This window comes from Caretta caretta, chromosome 1 (genome assembly GCF_965140235.1).
Source record: "Caretta caretta isolate rCarCar2 chromosome 1, rCarCar1.hap1, whole genome shotgun sequence".
Lineage (NCBI taxonomy): Eukaryota > Metazoa > Chordata > Testudines > Cheloniidae > Caretta > Caretta caretta.
Window position 1 is genome coordinate 136724869 of NC_134206.1, and position 20666 is coordinate 136745534.

Here is a 20666-nt window from a genome sequence, read left to right on the forward strand (position 1 = left end):
AAATAAGCATGTTTAATGCCTACAGCTATACTATGGCTGTCAGTATTTTATATTACACTATATGGGCTGTATCAATGTCACAACCTCAGGGGTTTCCCTGGGGAAGGCAGATCAGCACTGCATGTTGCTAACACTGTGGCACGGATCGCAAAGCATTTTGGGGAGCATTTGTGAGTGAAGAGTGAAAGATTCTTTTGCAGGCTGAAAGAGGCCAAAGGGGGAAGGAGAAAGAGAGCAGAGAATGGGTTAACTCAACACTGCAGCTAGCAAGCTCAGTCCAACGATAAGATGCTGGCCGCAGTCCAAGGTCATGGCTCTAGACGAGAAGTTTATCTTTCACCCAGCCACAGCCAGCCATGAAAAAAACAGGGCTGCAGAGATGAAAAACACAGGTGAAGACGATGGGGGGGAGTGGGAGCAGAGCTTTGCGTCCCTGGAGCCGTTGTGTTTTGGGAAAGCGAAGAAGACCACAGAAAGCCAGTTTGGACTGGCACAAAGAGCACCAGGAACAGAGGTCGTGGAATGGAACATCCCCAAAGAAACCCAGGACTTAAAACCCTCCTGAGAACTGGAGTAATTCAGAGATCACAGTGGCTCCTGGACGACCTGTGCATGGGACAAGAACTCCTGTCCACCCCTCCCCCTCTTCTTCTTATGTTACACCCAGGCTTGGCCAGCCTCAGGTAGTGCGGGTGTGAGTATGAAAGTGGGTTAAGGCTTGGGGCACTAAGGCTTTCTTCCTTCCTCTGAGTGATGTGGGGGAACCCCCCCCCCAGCACTCTCTGCTGTTATTTTATCAATAAAGCTTTAAAATTTAGACACTTGATGTGTTACGTCATCTCCTCCCTTAACGATCCTGTGGCCTCAGTCTGATCACCTGACACCTCACACAGATTGGTAACATAAATCTGTCACCATCTTTATACTGTAAACTCTGTCTGAGCAGGGACCAGTTCTTTTGCCTTGTCACAGCTAATGTATTGCACAGTGCCATGCACACCAATGTTACTGTATAAGTGATAAGGTAGTAAATCGTAATCTTACATTTGTTGCTTAATATACATGGGTAAATCCCACAATTGTGCTGGGATCCATAGTTGTGAATTTCCTGACTCTTGTGCATATAAATTGTCAATCAAAGGTTTTATTAATGCAGTTTCCTCCCTACAGTTTATTTTCTAGTATTTTAGTATGACATTCATCACTTGCCTTGGGAAACTATTCTACAGGATAATAGATTTCACTCTCAATTCTCCCTGCTCTTACAGTAGTTTAACTCCTATTGACTTCAGAATTGGGGTGTAACACCAACATTGTCAAATCAGAGTGCTCCAAGTTGCAGCCTAAATAGGGATTTGGTTCCTTAATGCAAAGCAGCCTGAATTTCAGAGATGCTGAGTTTCCATTAACTTCAGTGGAAGGTATGGGTGCTGTAAGCATTCAGATTTGAAAATGTTGGCCATAGTGTTTATACCTGTCACATTTTTACACAGGTATCAGCCTCAATGATAATCCAAAAATATATTTAAGTGAATTATTACAAATAGATGCAACTGTTGATCATAGATCATCCATAATCAATATTACTGTTCAATTCCATGATCTATATTAAATGCTTTACTTCTATCTAACTAGGTTTTGTTATCAGTCCTATCACCATATTATCTGGATGCCTCCAAAACACTTACAAGTGGAAATAGCAATAACAATCCCTCTCTTTTCAGCATAAAGGAAAAATAGCTTGATTAGTTTGTGTGTGTGTGAGAGGGAGAGCGAGTGAGCGTGAGAGTAAATTTATTAATGGAAAGCTATGATGAACAAATAAAATGAGAATGATAAAGATCTATCATCATTTTCAGCTCTTGCAAAAGTTCTGTCTCTTGCGTTGACAAGCTCCCCCATACTAGTCAAGAGTTGCATTGTTCCAGTGGAGTCTAACTGTTATAGGAAATCATGGTCATGGGGGAAGAAAAGGAGATCTTTCAGGTAGCAAAAGTCTAAGCCTCTGGAAGGCTTTGAACAACAGTACAGCCCTTGAAATAGGCTGTGTATCTAGTCAATGGGGACCTAGCGTAAAGAGCCATGGACTAATACACTCATGGTAACCTGTGTTGCTAAGCAAATCAGTTGTTGTATTTTGTACCATTTTTCCCGCAAGTTGTGTAGCTTCATTCCTAGACACGACTTGCAGTAATCATGCCTCAAGGTCATAAATGCATGGATGACTGTGGCCAGATCTGTGGGGCTTCCTAACTTGACAATTAGGATGTTTCATATCATCAATATATTTCGGCCTATTATACTCTCCGGTAATGCTGATCTGCTTGAGGGCGCTGTGGTAAATAATTACCTCTGGCAAGAAAAACTTAGTAGTTTTTCCTCAGATGTTGTTGTTGTTGTTAACATTGAAAAGCAGCTTCAGTGGAGGAAAAAACTGCCATTTCACTGCAAAAAAAGAAAAGAAAAGTTGAGTTCTGAAAATGGTATCAATGGAAAAATTGGGTCTTGGATCAAAGGACTGAATACTAGTAGAAATTCAGATTATGCCTGCTCATACTAATGAAGTGAAGGCTGGTAGTTCCATACACTTCTACACTCTGTCCCACTGATCACAACCTGAAAAATTGCTGTGATCACATAAAAAGTGGGTAAATATTGTTAAAACTTTTTGAATGGTATTAGATAGTAAGCCACATTCTGCTTTCATGTATGCAGTGTAAATTCAAAGTAACTCTAAGGGGAGTTACTTTCAAGCTACAATAAATGTACACCAAGACCAGAATTTAGCCCAGTATTCTTACAGTATGTTCAGCAGACCAAATTATCACTGGTGTGAGTTACATTAGGTCTGAATGTTTATGAATGGCATTTAATTGTAAATTGTACACATCAGATTCAGTAGTAAGAAAAGTCAGTTCAAAAGTAGTGAGAATTTATAGCCAGAAAATGGACAGTCAGGACTGGATGCCTTGTAACAGATAAGGGATAGATCTAGTTTTTCAAGGCCATATTTATTCACATTTTAAAAATGGGAATGGAGGTTCAGTTTAGATGACTCTCCTCCATCTTTCTGGCCCTAAATGAAATACAACCATCTTTTAGTATATCAATGTACTCTTTTGAATAAGATTATGAAACCTGTTCATGCTATTACTGGGACGAAGACTTTCTAGCAATGAGTTACCTTTAAACAGAACAGCTACAAAAAAGCTTGTTTTCAGTGAGTAAGGCTTACAATTTATAGAAAAGATGAATGTATCTGCTCCTGGTTTGCAATCAGATACTTCAGGAGCAGCTGTTTATGCCACTTTGAGCTCTGTGGGTTTTTTTTTAATTGTCTCCTGTGCTGTGACCTGACATGCAGGTGTGTATAATAGTGGGTTATTTTGCTCTGGAAAGGAAAGCAAACATCACACCCAAGTCCTTCTGAGGTCCTTGCTTCAGGGCATGATTTAGTGGTTGAAAATAAGATATAAATAGCATAAAATAAAGTAACTCTTCCTCTGGGGCTGTAGCTAACAATTGACAGATTTCCTCCCTGCCTCTATCAGGTAGGGGAAAAGACTACACACCTCTCTCCTCTGCCACTTGGGCCCAACTTTTTCTTCTTGGCACAGGCACTGCAGAAGGCTTCTACAAGTGGTCATGTGCTGCTTCTCTGTCCCCAAGGGCAGGCCTGGAGGCAGGAGAGGGCATTTTGGGAGAGTCACATGCATATTTTTCTGCATTTCTGTAGTGTGAGTGGTGGCCCAATAGAGGCCTTCATGTCTGGACTGGAAAAGAGGAAGGTTACTCACCCTGTGCAGTAACTGAGGTTCTTCGAGATGTATGTCCCTATGGGTGCTCCACTGCAGGTGCAGTAACGCCCCTGCATCTGGGATCAAATATCTTCGGTAGCAGCGCTGGTTGGGCTGCACATGTGCTCCTCTCTGTCTCACGACATGAGCGGCGCTATATAGCGCTGTATGGTCCAACTGCCCTCAGTTCCTTCTCTACCACAGAGTCCACATTTGAACTCCAAAGCAGAGGGGAAGAGGGCAGGTAGTGGAGCGCCCATAGGGACACACATCTCAAAGAACTCCAGTTATGGCACAAGGTGAGTAACCTTCTCTTCTTCTTTGAATGGTGGCCCTATGGGTACTCAAATGGAAGGCTGGGGCTTTGGAGTGGCATCTACTGAGGATGATAGGACAGTGTGTCTTAGTATGGCATCTGATGCTGCATTGTGGGTAATTGCATAGTGTTGACTAAAAGTGTGTGTGGATGCCCAGGTGGCCACTTTGCAAATGTCAGTAATTGGCACGGTGTTTAGAATGGCAATCAAGGCGGACAGTGATCAAGTGGAATGCTTTCAAGTTCCAGGTGTGGGTCATAGTTTGTGTCGTTGGTAGCAAAGGTGGATGCACTGAGAGATCCATTTGGAGAGACGTTGTTTGGATATGGCTGATGCCCTTGATCTTTCAGCCGTAGAAAGGAATAAGTGTGGCAATTGCCTGAAAGATTTAGTTCTGTAAAGATAAGAGACTAATGCTCAATCTGACATCCAAGGGGTGTGGCATGGCTTCATGCTGAGATACCATGTGGCTTTGGGAAGAAGGAGGGAAAGTGGATAGGTTGGTTTAGATGGAAAGCGGAAGGCACTTTGGGTAAGAATTTCGGGTGTGGTCATAATGTGACAGTGTCTTTGTGAAAGATTGTGTATGGAGGGTACACCATGAGCGCACCTAGTTCTCCTACTCATTGGGTGCACGTGAGGGCGACGAGAAATGCTGTTTTCATGGATAGGTGTATATTTGAGCACGTAGCCATGGGCTCAAACGGGGGGTGGGGTCAGTGAGACAGTGCAAATCTCAGCTGGGATCTCACGGTGGTGTGGGGTCTCATATTTGAGGGTCAAGGTTTTGAAGGCTCTTAAGGAATCTTTTTTGTTTTAGTGGGTGGGTAAATAAGGAATGACCTTCTATCTTCGGGTAGAATGCAGTGATAGTGGCCAGGTGTACGTAAACGGAGCTTGTGGATAGTCCTGATCTTTTGAGTTCTAGAATGTAGCCTACGATGAGTGGAAAGGAGCATTCATTGCCAGGACATGTTTCGTGTTGCACCAAGTCTGGAATCTTTTTCATTTATAGGAGGGGTTGGGTGAGTGCATGGGAGATAGAGGAATGTAATGGAGTACCCTTTGTTGATGATTTCCAAGACCCACTTGTCCATTCTTGCCATGATGGGTAAAAAGGGGCCAAGCAGTCTCCAAACTGATGGGCTATTGGAAATGGTTGCAGTAACTGGACCCGAGGGAGGCATCTCAGGTCCTCAACCAGAGCTTCAAAATTGTTGTTTGGAGGTGGATGTGTGAGGCATAGCCCCTTGTGCTGGTGTCTGCCTGTGCTTAGGAGGAGGCCTCTGTCACCTGCATTGCGCATCATACTGCTGCTGAGGGGTGAAATGTGCAGGTCGAGAACTTAGGGTAGATACCAGCATACCCCATCTTCTCTTCACAGTGATGTATAAATGCCTAGTGAACGGAGTGTCGCTATAGAGTCCTTTAAAGAACGTAGGGACTCGTCCATGTGCTTGGCGAAGAGTTTAGATCCTTCATAGGGTAGTTCCTCGACAGTGGTCTGTACCTCTTTAGGGAACCCAGAGAAGTGAAGCCATGATGCCCGTCTCATCACCACCGATGATGCAATAGAGTGGGCAGCTATGTCTGCTGAGTCCAGAGAGGCTTGCAGTACAGTACAGGCCAGAAGTTGTCCTTCTGTCACCAGTGCCTGGAACTGCTCCTTTTTGTCATCTGGGAGGTGTTGACAGAATTCCTAGAATTTGGAATAGTTTTTGATTATATTTGGCTATAAGTGCCTCATAGTTAGCGGTATGGAACTGGAGTGTAGCTGAAGAATATGTTTTACAACTGAAGAGGTCTAATCTGTCATAGGGAGTTGTTGTAGAGTGTTGTTTCCCTTTTTTCTTGTACCACATTGACAAGAAGGGAGTTTGGAGTGGGGTGGGAAAAGAGAAATTCCATGTCCTCAGTGGGGACATAGTTTTGTCTGCTCACTTGCAGATGGGTGGTATTGATGCTGGGGTCTGCCAGATCACCTTGGCAGGGTTCAGCAAGGCCTCGTTGATCAGGAGTGCTATATTTGCTGATGTAGAGGCCTGCAAGATGCCAAGCAATTTGTGCTGTTGCTCTCTGACTTTCCCTAGAGGAAGATTCTGGAGGGAGTTTGCAATCCTGCGGAACAGTTTTTGGAACAGTTAAAAAGTGTCTGCCGATATTGGAGGTGATAGCATGATGGCCTCATTGGGGGAAGATGAGGAATCGTGGGTTGGCGGTGTAACTTCTACCTCAGTTTCTTCCTCTTGCTTCTCTAGTGCTTTTGGTTCAGTTTCAGGTGGTATAGAGCTGATGAAGACAGAGCGTATATTTATCTCTGTCTCTGCTCTGCAGGTGTTTTGAGAAAGTGCACCCTATATGCAGCCCTTGGGTCCCAATAGGGCCAATGTACGGTAACTGGCATACGGCAATGGTTTTCAAACTTTTTTTCTGGTGACCCAGTTGAAGAAAATTGTTGATGCCTGCAACCCAATGGAGCTGGGGATGAGGGGTTTGGAGTGTGGGAGGGGGCTCAGGGCTCGGGCAGAGGGTTGGGGTGAGGGCTGTGGGGTGGGGCTGGGAATGAGGGGTTCAGGGTGTGGGAGGGGGCTCTGGGCTGGGGCAGGGGGTTGGGGTGCAGGAAGAGGTCAGGGCTCTGGGATGTGGGTGCAGGCTCTGGGGTGGGGCTGGGGATGAGGAGTTTGGGGTGCAGGAAGGGGCTCTGGGTTTGGGCGGGGGCTCAGGGCTGGGGCAGGTGATTGGAGTGTGGGACTGGGGCATGGGCTTACCTCCGTTGGCTCCCGGTCAGCAGCGCAGTGTTGGTGCAGAGGCAGGCTTCCTGCCTGTCGTGGCATTGCAGAGCATGCTGCATCCTGGAAGCGGCCAGCAGCAGGTCCGGCTCCTAGGCAGAGGTGCACAAGCGGCTCTGTGCAGCTCTTGCCTGCAGGCACCACCACCCCCAGTTCTCAGTGGCCAATGGGAGTGAGGAGCCAGTGCTCTGGGTGGCTCTAGGTGGCCTCCCCGCCTAGGAGCCGGACCTGCTGCTGGCCGCTTCTGGAGCATAGTGCGGTATCACAACAGGTAGGAACTAGCCTGCCTTAGCCAGGCAGCACTGCCGACAGGACTTTTAATGGCCTGATTGGTGGTGCTGACCAGAGCTGTCACGACCCAGTGCCTTACATTCTGCGACCCAGTACTGGGTCACGACCCACAGTTTGAAAACCACTGGCATATGGGGTTGCATCCATGGGGTCTGTACCAGTGGCCTGATTTGCTTCTGGTCTTTGGATATCAAGGATGAGAAGGATGAGATGATTCTCTTTGTGGCTTCCCTTGATACGATGGTGGAGTGCATGGTGCAATGGAGTACTTCTCTTCCTCCTCTTCTTCCTTGCTAGAGAAGGGTGGTGCAATCCTTGGTGGTGAAGGGGAGTGGTGTTGTGTCTCTGAGGAAGAGGCATGAGCTGTAGGGAGCTCACTACGGAGAAGCAGTGACTCTGGAGTATCAGAGATGATCAGGTGTCTTGGGTATTGAAACTCCTGTGGTACTGTGAGGAACATCATCAGCATAGGTGGCTGTGTAGAGATTCAGAGCATTTTGCTGGTGCCAAGGGTGCAGTGTATTCTTTTGAGCAGCCAGTAGGTGGTGCCAAGGGCTTGTTTGGTGCCGAGGGATTGCTAGATGCTGAAGCACTAGGTTGTTTTTGTTGAGGTGGTCAGTACTGATTTTGAAATTATTGCACTGTCCTTCTTGGTCCTGGGTGACAGTGTCTCTGTCTGCAGTCCTGCCCGTTTAGGGTCCTCCGACATCTCCTTACCACTGGTACTGGAGGTGCCTGGATGGTTGCCGGAGCTAAGTCTCACCCCTGAAGACATTGAGGCTACTGATCTCACAGGGGATGCCTTTCTTTGAGGTGGCTCCTTAGAGGGTGAACTAGTGGCCTGTTTTGTTTTTTTTTTGTCTGGATAGGAGACAGTAGATTTTCTTTTGGTGGTGCGTGGTGAATGAGGGTCGGCCAATGACTATGCTAATGGCGATCGCCTTGTAGGAGAGGTATCATGGCCAGGATCTTAGGCTGGTTGCAGAAAGCTCTCCATTCATAAAAGTTTTAGCCTCAGTTCATGGTCCTTTCTGGATTGAGCCTTCAATTTGAGGCAGTGGGTACACTTCTGTGAGACATGTCCCTCACTGAGACAGCATATGCACTCTAAGTGACTGTCGCTCATGGGGAAGGCCTCCTGACAGAAGAGGCACCTCTTGAACCTGGGGGATCAGGGCATAACCCTGAGAAGGGAGAACTCTGTGAAGGGTGTAGGAAAGGAAACCTATGCTAAGCTAAAGAATAATGTGCAGGGAAGAGCAAGAGAAGGTTTTTTTCGAGGGGAAAGTGAAATAAAGGAAATGGCTAATATCTACAACCTCATAACAGAAACACTTATTGCTAAAGGCTAAGGATGTATAAGGGGCTCTGCTCAGTATTCTGTCCCAGACCAAAGGCAGTTGAAAAGGAACTGAGGGCTGTTGGACCGCACAGCATTATGTAGACGCTGCTCACGGCATGAGATGAGGAGGCGCACGTATGCAGCCCAACAGGCACTGCTACCGAAGAGCTCTGATCCCAGGTGCAGAGGCAGTACTGTACATATAGTGGAGCACCCTTCGGGACACTACTCGAAGAAGAACCAATGGTTCTGAACTTGCTGGTTCATAAAGGAAAGCAGTGCCCTGGTATCTGAGTGAAAATCACCCTATGCAGAAGGCCAGCAAAAAACTTAAGCACAACGTACATCCTATTTAAGCACATAAGAAAAGGCTGTTTCTGATACCCTCAGTCATGTTGGGCAGTGTTTACTGTACGGGTGGGGCACTGAAGTCAATAGGACCACTCACAAAGGAAAATGCCACTTGCTGTGAATAAAGGTATTGGACTCTAGCCATAAATTGTCTGGGTTTTTCTGCTAAAGTTGAATTTGGAAGCCTTTACTCACAGCCTTTACATCCCCTGCATGTTAATGACCTGAGAAGATAGTGTTCAAAGGAACTGGATGAAGCCTGCTGCTCAATACAGAGTTTCATGAATTTAGTTAATTTTTCTGTTAAAGTATTTAACATATAAACTGTCATGACTGGGTCATGGGTGGTCAGACCTATTGGTCAGTGCGGGAATCAGGAGTCACGCTGAGTCAGGTACCAGAGGGCAAACCAAGAGTCAGGCATCAGTAGACAAACAGGGTTCAGTTACCAGGAGGTGAGAGTCTGAGGTAGGCTGGAAGGTAAACCAAGACCGGTGCCAGGAGGCAGGCAGGGTCAGAAGCTGGAGTCTGGGATCTCACATGCAGGGTCTGAAACAAGACAAGGGAGCAGTATGTATTGTTGCTCAGAAAATTCCCTGTGATGTCTTCCTGGCTTAAGTACTGGTGCCAGTCAATCAGTGTGATGCTAGGAGCTGCCACCTGCTGGGTGGTACTTCGTGCTGGCCTAGCCTCCCGGGATCCTCATACAGGAGCCCAGGCAGTGGTGATGTAGTGGCATCGGTGGCCCATGCCCTCCAGGGTCCCAAGTTCTAGCCCTGCAGATTCTTACATAAACCAATGGAGAGACCTATTAAACTTCTCTCTGAACACTTACGTAATTATATCCTCTAGTAACTCCTCTGATACCATTTGGGTTAAAGTCTTCCCTGGAAGAAGGCTGTGTTGCAGAAGACTTACAGCATCCGTTCATGGGATGGGGTGTGGGAGAAACATCCTTAGCACACTGGGGAGATGGATTTCTAATCAGCTCAGAATATACCAGAGTGGAGGAGCATATTGGAGGTGGGGCTACAGATTGGTTCTTATTTAAATATGGTGTTGGGAATAGCTACACAGGAGCACGGAGGGGAATTGTATATTGCTTCAGCCCCTGTGAAGGAGCAACACGCCTGCAACCTGCCCCCAGATTAGAGTGGTGGATTCTGGTTCCTCTTAAGGCAAGAGTAGCATCCCACGTAGTCCATTTCTCAGGATGTGTGTGAGCATCTCTGAATTTCACCTTTTATGAACAAAATAGCTTTGTGTTAAGTCTCCTTCACTATCCTTTCCCTACCCATTTATCTTAACTGATTTTAATTCTGTTTCCACACTATGTTTTGAGATTCCCTTCTCCCCATTCCTATTTGTTTGATCACTGAGGCCAGTAATACCTTTTTATTGGTGACAGTATTTATGTTTAGAAAATCACAGTGATGTTTCAGAATTGAAAAATAGCATGTGATTTGAATTTGGGACCAAACAATTGAATGCTGCCCTGGAGAATTGGATTCTGTCCCTGGTTCTGCCATAGAGTTCCCATGTGACGCTGGCTAAGTCACTTAAAAATAACTTTTCACAGGTAGTCACTAATTATGGGGTCCTCATTTTCTGGTTGCCTGCCTTGAGACACTGGCGCCTGACTTGCAGAAGTGCTGAGCACTCACAACTGCAACAGAAATCAACTGGAGGTGTCTTTGAACATATAATGTGCTATATAATGCTAAATACTCTGAAAAATCAGGTCCTGTGTGTCTCAGACTAGTGGACACTTTTGACCTTAATCCCCATTGCTTGGTGTCCATGGGCAGCAGGTAATGAAGGCAGGGGAAGGCTGAGCTTCCCCAAACAGTCTTGCATGGCCCTACCCATACTCCACCCCCAGACCCCTTCCTGCTTCCCAATCCCAGTGCTGTGATGCTGGGGGCTCTTCCCCCCCTGTGGCCCCAGGCTGGGGCTAATGGGGGCCGGCCTGCGCTCTGGGGCTGGAGGGAGGGGGACCATGCCACCCACTTGGCACTCCGGGGCTGGTGGAGGGGGACTGTGGCCTGTGCCACCTGGTGCTCTGGGGCCGTGGGCCATGCGCACCCACCCACCCACCCCCCGCGGTGCTCTGGGGCTCGGGGACGGGGACCGCACCGCCTGCCCAGCGCACTGGGGTGGGGAGAGTGTGCTCGGGTGGCCCAGGGCTGGGGGGAAGCTGGTGGCTGTGCAGGGGACGATGACTCTGGGCTTCAGTGGGAGGGGGTGGGACCTCATGTAGAAGGGGCAGGCTGGGCCAGAGGCTAGCCTCCCCGAGCCTGGGGTTCACCCACTGCCCATGTTGGTGTCCATCTGTAAAATAGGGATGATAATCCCTGTAACAGAGTCCTTGGAGGACTATGTGGTCTAATGGGTAGCACATCCAGTATCCAGCCCAGAGGTAGCATGGGGGTGGGGGGTGTCACGAGAAGAAACTCTGCCCCAGAGTTTGCTGGCTGGGGCCCCTTCCTGTGCAGCAGCTCCTGGAGCTGATGAGCTGTAAGCTTTGGCCACAGGAAGAGGCAGAGCTACGGAGAGGGTCCACTGCTTTAGCTCCGTGGGGAGAGGCAGCAGCAAACAGCTGGAAGCTGCAGGGAGGGGGTGCTGAAGGTAAGGGGGGCCATGCCTGGGAGGGGCATGATTCAAGCTGTTGGGGGGTGACCCTTTAAATTGTGCCCCCCCACTATCAGCAGGTACCATTCATCTCTGACCCAGCCTCAGCCTCCAGTGGGATGGTTTTTCATTCCAAATCCTTATCAATGTATGGGCTTTTAGCTTCACCTTGTGTTTTCACTGTCCTTGCCCTCTTCTTACCAGAGGGTGAGTGGGGTGGGAATGAGACTTCTGTCCCTTCTGTAGCAGGGGCAGTTGGTAGGAGAACCAGGGCCCTCCCACTCCAATGGGCTCTGACCCAGGGCTTTGAGAGCCAATCAGGGTCCAGCTCATTTTATTGCCTCCCTATGTCACTTTCTACACTCCATCTTTCTCATGGCTGCAAGTCCAATATAAGATATCAAAAGAAAAAGAAAATACAACTAAACATTCATCCCCAGCTAGGCTCAGTGTGCATCCTTCTCCCCAGAAGGAGGCTTCTTTGGCCTCTTTGTTCAAGAGCCGTCTGTCTTCCTCCCCTCTCTGAGTGAGTTGCTCCCTTTTAAGCTTTCTCTTCAGCTGGATCATGATCTTTAGGGGTGGGGTTACCTGTGCCCAATATTGTCCTTTAACTCCTTTGAAGCCAGTGTGCAGTTTACACATCCCATCACACACCCCTTGCCTCCCAGGGGTATTGTGAAGATAAATGAATGTTTGTGAAGCACTTAGATACTATAGCATTAAGCAATGCAGAAAAACCTATGAGGATAATAATAATTACATTTTGAGAACAGTGTTCAGTAAATAAGACATCGGGCCATACATTGAAAAATAAGGATAAAATGAAACGTTGAATAGCAGCTCATTAAGTGAGTACTGTCCATTCTGTACACTGAATGAAGCAGGGGTTCTGTGGAAGAGATAGTATGTGGTCATGTAATTCAAGATTGCATAATTTCCTAATTTTTGAGTGCTTGATTCTGCAACCTTAACATTCTTTTAAAGTAATTTTTTGATATTATATTCTACACTTTATATATTTGTAACACCAGCCCACACATGGGCATCAGTAGCAGGGATCAAACCTGGGGAATCTCTGGAGCTAAACGCATGAGCTTCTACTGCATGAGCTAAAAGACACAGCTCTCTTCGTCAAGGCTATTGCAGGCTCATCATTCCCTAGGTGGCCTAGCCACCACTAGAGCAGGACAGAGCACTGTTATGAGCAAGCAGGGGGTTACATATTCATTTAGCTCAGCTATGAACTGGGAATTTGAAGCTGAAATCACTATAAAACACAGTCACAATGTCTGACATAGCCAAGAAACAAATTTCAAATGCAAAACAATCTAAAGACATTTTAAAATGAACAATAAAAACCTTTCCTGTTTGAAGTACCAGGTATTCACAGTACATCTGAAAACCAGTTTACACCAGAATTATTCTAAAAGAATATGGCCTGGAATACTGTCCATTCTGTAACAAATTGCTGGACAGGGTTTTTTAGTGCTTCACATGCTGTGATTTGAAATCCAGGGGAAATGGTGGGCATGTGGTCACTCTCTTGGTCTGCTGCCTTCCTAATTTGTGTGGTGGAAACACAATATTACTTGTCCAGTGTGTCACTCAGTTTATGGAACAGAGCTTGAAATGACTTGTGCTGAAAAGCAATTACCTCTCCAGGAGCAAAAGGCATGTAGATGTCATGGCTCTTTTACTAGAAAAGCTATTTAATGGCACAGGATTGCGTACATGAAAAAGTGGTAAGTCTATTTTAAAGCTCTCTTGCAAACTGGACCTTTCACCTTTAAGAATTCCTGCTCCTGTGAATATTCCTTTATTATTCTATTCTTGTCCTTCGCCTTAGTCATTTATCTTAGGGTATTGTTTTGTGTTTGCAAACCTGTCAGTGAGTCTGTGTCTCAAAGAATGGGCCTAAGTAGTTCAGTAAATCAGGCACTGACTTTCCATGTGAGCAAGTGTAAGGAAATGTATGCTCTTTGGGAGAGATAGGCGACTTGAATTTCTCCATTCCTCTCAGGAGGCAATGAGACCATGTCACTCAGGAACTGAAAGAGAATACTTCCCTGCTAAGCCATACCTGGCCCAGGCTTTTCGGGCATTTCTTAAACTCTTAGCATTGCCTACAAGGTCTCAAGACATTCAATGGCACCATGACCACAGTTGCCATGGCTGTTGGGTTTTTCCTCTGTCAATAGAGGAGGAAAAGTGGCCGTTCCCATCCATGCAGCTGTAAAGAACGGATTGTCGAATTCTTGAGCCCCACCATTTCCCTAATTTATTTAAGGTAATGGATAGTTTATGTTTTTGAGTTTAAAAACAGAATTTCCTTTGACAATTCTATTTTCAAAAGCAGCTTGGGAAGTAGGGTCAGCCAAGAAGAAAATCTCAAACTCTTAATTCTCTATTTTGACAGCATATGCCCAACCCACCTTGTGCTGGTGAAAGAGTTCATCTAAGTTTGAAATTGTGACACAAAAAAGGGTGAACATGTCACAAAAATTGTCACAAAGATTTTCTCCATTTTTTCCATCAGCTCTACTATTGAATGTTTAGATTTTCTCCATTTTTTCCAACAGCTCTACTATTGAATGTTTAACTGTCACTTGAGAATTAATGTGATTGGGAAGCTTGTTTGTGCAATTTCTTCCGTTGCAGCCTCTGCTCCAAAGAGGCTGGCTTAAAGACCTATTTAAGACCAATGTGATTGGACTGTCAATGTGATACGGCTGTAAAAAAGGCTAATGCAGTCCTAGGATGCATCAGGTGAGGTATTTCCAGTAGAGACAGGGAAGTGTTAGCATCATTATACAAGGCACTGGTGAGATCTCATCTGGAATGCTGTGTGCAATTCTGGTCTCCCGTGTTTAAGAAAGATTAATTCAAACTGGAACAGGCGCAGAGAAGGGCTACTAGGATGATCCGGGGATTGGAAAATCTACTGTCTGAGAGGCTACTCAAAGAGCTTGGCTTGTTTAGCCTAACCAAAAGAAGGCTGAGGAGAGATATGATTGCGCTCTATAAATACATCAGAGGGATAAATACCAGGGAGGGAGAAGAGTTATTTAAGTTAAGCACCGTTGTGGACACAAGAACAAATGGATATAAACTGCAAATCAATAAATTTAGGCTTGAATTAGGCAAAAGTTTCTACCCATCAGAGGAGTGAAGTTCTGGAACAGCCCTCCAAGGGGAGCAGTAGGGGGAAAAACCTAACTTCAAGACTGAGCTTGATAAGTTTATGGAGGAGATTGTATGATGGGACTGCCTACAATGCCATGTGAACCATTGGTGACTGCCAGTAGCAAAGATCCCCAAAGGCCAGAGAAGGGACACTAGATGGGGAGGGCTCTAAGTTACTACAGAGAATTCTTTCCCAGGTATCTGCCTGGTGGGTCTTGCCCACATGCTCAGGGTGTAGCTGATTGCCATATTTGGGGTTGGGAAGGAATTTCCCCCTGGGTCAGATTGGAAAGACCCTGGGGGTTTTTTGTCTTCCTCTACAGCCTGGGGCAAGGGTCATTTGCAGGTTTAAACTAGTGTAAATGGTGAATCTCTGTAACTTGAAGTCTTTAAACCATGATTTGAGGATTTCAGTAACTCAGCCAGAGGTTAGGGGTCTATTACAGGAGTGGGTGGGTGAGGTTCTGTGGCAATGTGCAGGAGGTCAGACTAGATGATCATGATGTTCTCCTCTGACCTTAAAGTCTATAAGTTTATGTTTCAGTGAAGAGCATCCTGAGAAATGTGATCCTAAACTGAAAGCTAAATCATGAGACTGATTCTAGAAGTTCAAGTGTGCATCCTGGGAAATTGCCTTCTATAAAAAGGATGGGGATTAGCAGAGATTTTTGGCTTTTCCTTTTTTCTAGTATTGGCCTAGTATGAAGGGATGACTTCCTAAGATTGCTGCTAGGAATGGGCCTGTTTTGCATTTTTATCATCTTATTTAATTGTGTTCTATTTTTCTATTTCTCAAGCACAGATATTTTGTTAGCCATTTTTTGTGACGAAAAACTGACTTCATACCTGAAATTGCAGACTCAAGAGAGTTTCTTCCCTTTATAGCCAAATTTACTTTGATCAAATGCAACAGAAGACAATAGAATAAGGTGGCTAGGCAGCTGGTGTGCTGTAGCTACTGCTTATACTACTAATAAATGCCTTGCTGTTATTCTGTGCTCCCCGATCTGTTTGTTGCATTCATGTCTTACAACATAGTTATGATGAGGTAATATCTTTTATTGGACCCACTTCTGTCAATGTGAAGTAGTCATTGGTACAATAAAAGATATTACCTCACCCACCTTGTTTCTCTAAAATCCTGGGACGAACACGGCTGCAACTATACTGCATACATACTTATGTTGTAAGTCTTGTGGGCAGGGACTATTTTTCGTCATGTGTGTAAAATGTCTTGTACAACAAGGCCACAATACAAATATAATAAAGGAAATGAAGCACCTAACTGGGGTGCCAAGCCAGATGAAAAGGCGTAGCTGGAGCTAACTGTATTGAAGGGCAAGAGGAGAAGCTTTAAACAGGAAGAGGCTTTAGGAAGTAACAGGCAGCAGGACCTGGGTTTTGAGGAGGAAACAAAACTTGAGCCCAGTAAGGGGCTGAAGAAACTGTGAAGTTGGGGACAAGCTTGTTTTAAGTTGACACTTGAGCACAAAAAGAGGTCTTTGACTCTTGAACATCTGGATGCAGATGGTGAGAAGCTCAAGAAAGAGAAACTGAGGCAATGGCAGGGTCTGGTGTTGGCTTGTGTAAGACTGTTAAACGCCCATTAGTGCTATCCTATCAATCAGGCAACTGATGTCACAAGAAAACAAAGCAAAATGTTCCCTTCTTACCAGGGACTGAGTATACTGCCTCTGTTTGAAGAGCTCAGGACTTGTGAACCTGTTTTTGCTCTGCACCCATATATTTAACATATTTTTTTATCAATGTAATGAATACAACTTTAGATCAGTGTTTCAGCCATTCTTATTTCTAAGTTTCTGATCCAACTATAATTAATTCAGTGGAAAAACACTACCTCCACCCTACTATTTTCCATGGAAGTTAGACAGAGGTATAAGATGGAAACTATCACTTTGGGAAAAAATATAGAGCTCATCTTACAGGATGGTGCCAGAATATATGCTGAAAACAGAAGACAAAAAAACTATAAAGAGCCAAAGGAGAAACAAATACATCTTTTATGCAAGATGCTGATGTATGGGTATATATAATCCGCTGTTCAATGTGTGTTACACATCTCCTAGTGGCTGGTCTCCAGCAAATATAAGTCACCTGCAGGTAGGGGAAACAGTACCCTGGCTCAAACTGTAGAGGCTTATGTTTAGCTCTGAAGGTCCCAGGCGCACCCCTGATGACCAAGATATAATGGCTGGTACCTATCTATTTGGTACATGTAGAAGAACTTGGAATGACACTCTTAAATGGAAGACTAAAAAAAGAGTTAAAGTCCATAACATATCCAGCCAATGGAGGAGATCTCTGAGCAAAGTGCTGAATGTGAGGCAAACAAGGAATGACTGCTCAGATTCCTAAGAGTCCTCCATTTTACTTCCAGGCATGTTCACAGGCACAGATACAATAATCGTATTTTGAATCACACCTTAGGAACTAGTCTATTTCTGGCTGCCATGTGTGGCTTTATTTTACTTTTTAATGCCATTTAAATGTATTTTTCTTTATCTTTTCTTTGCATTATATTATCTAGATCACTGTTCCCACTAAGCTGTGTGTGTGTGCGTGCGCACACAGATCCTAAATCCCACACACATGGCGAAACACTGTGCGCACAAAAATTTGCACAGAAGCACAACAATTTCCACAGAAGAAATTTTTTGTGCACACGGCCTGTCAAAATTAGAGGGAACATTGATCTAGATTGTTACAACAAGACTTCTCGGGGAAAAGTATGTGTGTGTGTGTGTATATTACACACACTGTTATACAAAAAAGGAGTTGGTGGGGTGGTCTGTAAAATATTAAGAAAAGACCTCAAGATATCCTGTTGTCTCTTTCCAAATGTCTGAATAGTTCACTAGGCAAAACTTTTCTACAAAACAGAAAAGAGAAGAGGGAGTCAGGATTTTCAAAAATGGGTGCTGTGGCAAGGTACCTCCTCCATGTCAATGGGCTCAGCACTTCCCACTCTGGTGGTGGGGGGCGTTGAATAAATCAGCCCCACTCTGGACAACATTTATTTTCCCACTTGGGGTTTATTTGTCAATTTTTTCCAGGTAGGCCTCGGGGCACTGGCAGATTTAGAGTTAGCGGGGCCCTGTGCGCAGCTTCATTTTTTGGGGGCCCCCGTCAGGACCCAGCCAAGAAAAAGAACATTCTCTCTTATCTCCCCCCCAGTTTTTCATTCTTTTTTTCTTCTTCCTCCTTTATAATATATAAAATTACATATTATAAGTAATGGGAAGTAAATGAAAATAAAGTGAGGTACCTTGATTGGGGCAGGGAGTTGGGGTGTAGGAGGGGGTGCAGGGGTCGAGCTCTGGGAGGGAATTTGGGGGTTGGGTGCAGGCTCTGGGCTGGGGCAGGGGATTGGGGTGTGGGAGGAGGGCAGTGCTTACCTCAGGTGGCGCAGCTCCCAAAGTGACTGGCACACTCCCCACTCTGGCAGCGGCTCCTAGGCGGGGGGTGGCAGGGGGTCTCCGCTCACCGCTGCCCGCAGGCGCCACTCCCCGCAGCTCTCATTGGCTGCAGTTCCCGGCCAATGGGAGCTGCAGAGTCGGCGCTCGAGGTGGGGGCAGAGCACAGAGACACCCCACCCCCAGGGGCTGCAGGGACATGCCAGCTGCTTTCAGGAGTGGCGCGGCGTGGAGGGAGGGAAGCAGAACAGGCAGGGAGCTGCCTTAGCCCAGCTGCTGGCATGCCTTTGCGCGCCCCTTGGGAGGATGGGGGCAGTGGGTCTCTGTGTGCCGCCTGGGGCAGGGACAGCACATGAAGCCTCCTACCCCTCGCCAGGGGCACACGGAGATGTGCCAGCAGTCAGCCGCTTCCAGGAGCAGCGTGGGCCCACTGGCCACTGCATGCAAGCAGCCTGCCTGCCTGAGCCCTGCTGCACCGTCGGCCAGGACTTGGGAGCAGGTTATCAGATGAGATTTGTCCTGCATTTTGGGGACCCCCTGTCATTGGGGGCCCCATGCCACCACACAGTTTGTTTCATGGTGGCATCCTACCGCTCCTACCTTGGGGCAGGCAGTACTCCTCCCGCAAACACGAAACAAATTCACAACACAAAACAAAGAGGAATGCCTTTTCTTACCCCCTCTCTGGGGGTGGGTGGCCTTGTTGTTGGCCCTGGGGTGCCAGGCTATCACCTAAACAGGCAGTCAGTTAAGTAGCTTCCCATGCAGGGAGGAGAGCAGTCTCCCCCCTGCACAAACCTTTCTCCCTGCTGCCACTAGCTCTGCAGCGGCTTGTCTCTCACCATAGGAAGGGTTTTTAAGGTCTAAGGCAGCCCTTAACTGACTCAGGTGTCCTTCACTGACCTGAGGTCACCCCTTTTCAGCTTTTACTGGGAAAAAGGCCTTTATTATTCTATGGCTGCCTTCTACCACTCTCCTCCAGCTTCGCAGCCTGACTTTGTCACAATGCCTATGATTTAGGAGCCTTACTAGAGCTCCTCTTAAATTTATTGTTTCGGAACAAACTTTAGGCACTTGTGTTTGATAATCTTGCTTATAATCTTTCCATCTAATTTAAATTACAATTGTTCAAATACAAACAGGTTTTAAATTTGTCAATGTGTCGTATCAAGTGCTACATATTCAGTGAGGATCGTACGTATTTGGAGAAGAAACTTCAAATTCAAGCGTTATTGCTCTTTACTGACATAATGAGAATGCAGAGGTGTCCCGCCTGTGGCTCTTGAGGTTCTAAATTGTGAATCTTGAGGGTGACAGCATCAAAGCATTGGCTTTGGATTATGAATTGAAAATGGGCTTTCAGAGCTGCACTCTGTGACTTGTATACTGAAGAGTTTGAATCAGCCCTGTCACTACGGTAGGTGGTCAGTTGCTTCCCATGCAACCTCAGGAGCAGCTCTGTTCCTGCTCAACAGTTCTCCTGCTGGATGCCTACTGTGGGTGGGATGCCTACTGTTGGTGGGAAGAGAGTATCTGTGTCAACTCCATTGTCTGCTCTCCTGCCAGGCTGTGGGAGCTCCAGAGACAGCAGGAGAGGAGTGAGCCCCTAACAAAGGATTGCTCCTTTTCTTACACAGCCACCCAGAGAGGATGTTGAAAACCACCTGGCAATGGTCACCTGGGATAGCAAGGGAACAAAATGCTCCAGCTGTCCCCCCACCCCCCCACATGCTCTTCTTACTCCAAAGACTGCCAAGGTGTGGGTGGTGTAAGGGCCAGCTATGCTTGCTGTGCACCACTTGAGGATTCCCCTTATGCTATGGGAATCAGCAGCTGGACACCTCAACTCCAAATCTCCTCCATGCCACCAGAGCAATCCAAAGCAGAGTGGATGGGGAAGAGGATCTAGTTCTAAAGAAAAATCTAGCTCAGAGAAACAGCAGCAATTGCAGAAAAAGCAGCTTTGCTATGAAAGGTCTGGTTCACTTATTGTGATAAAATATGACCATTGTTTTTTCCAGCCTTGATACAAGCCTTTCATGGTCAGCAGGTATTGAAAAGAATTGTGCGCACATGTGCACTGGCTTTTGCCCTACACACAAACTACCCCTTTTAGGATTAAAAAAAAGATGCTACTGAAATAGCAAACAGCATTTAAGAACTTTCACTCAGAATTGGAGAAATTCCTCTTTCAGGATCTTTGAAAACCCAGTACCATGCATGTTACACATTAGTAACGTTATCTATGGCTTTGATTTCTCTCTGTTTCTACACCTTCTGTATTCACCACCCTATTTACCATCTTAGTGCTCTGTTTTAGTCTTCACACCCACAAGCTGCATTTTTCCCCAGCAGTTCCACTTTTCTCTCCACTCAGACATGTTTGTAAATATAATGTAATTTATTCTCAATGAAATCAAATCATCTTCCGAACCTTGCATTCCCCCCAAAAAGTAGTTGCAAGTACAACCTTAGAAGCAGCTGTAGAAACCAAAGACATAAACATCTGCTATTGCTTGGACCACTTTAAC

General features: G+C 46.0%; 1 long non-coding RNA gene across 2 annotated transcripts in view; it reads right to left on the minus strand.

Annotated features, from left to right (window-relative positions):
• Window positions 1-20666, minus strand: part of LOC125641430 (uncharacterized) — a 32395-nt gene that overhangs the window by 9161 nt on the left and 2568 nt on the right. For both annotated transcript variants that reach the window (XR_012669620.1, XR_007358057.2), the window contains exons 2-3: window positions 9337-9436; window positions 2351-2445 (exon numbers count right to left, since the gene is read on the minus strand). This is a non-coding gene — a long non-coding RNA (uncharacterized LOC125641430). The remainder of the gene's footprint in view (window positions 1-2350; window positions 2446-9336; window positions 9437-20666) is intronic.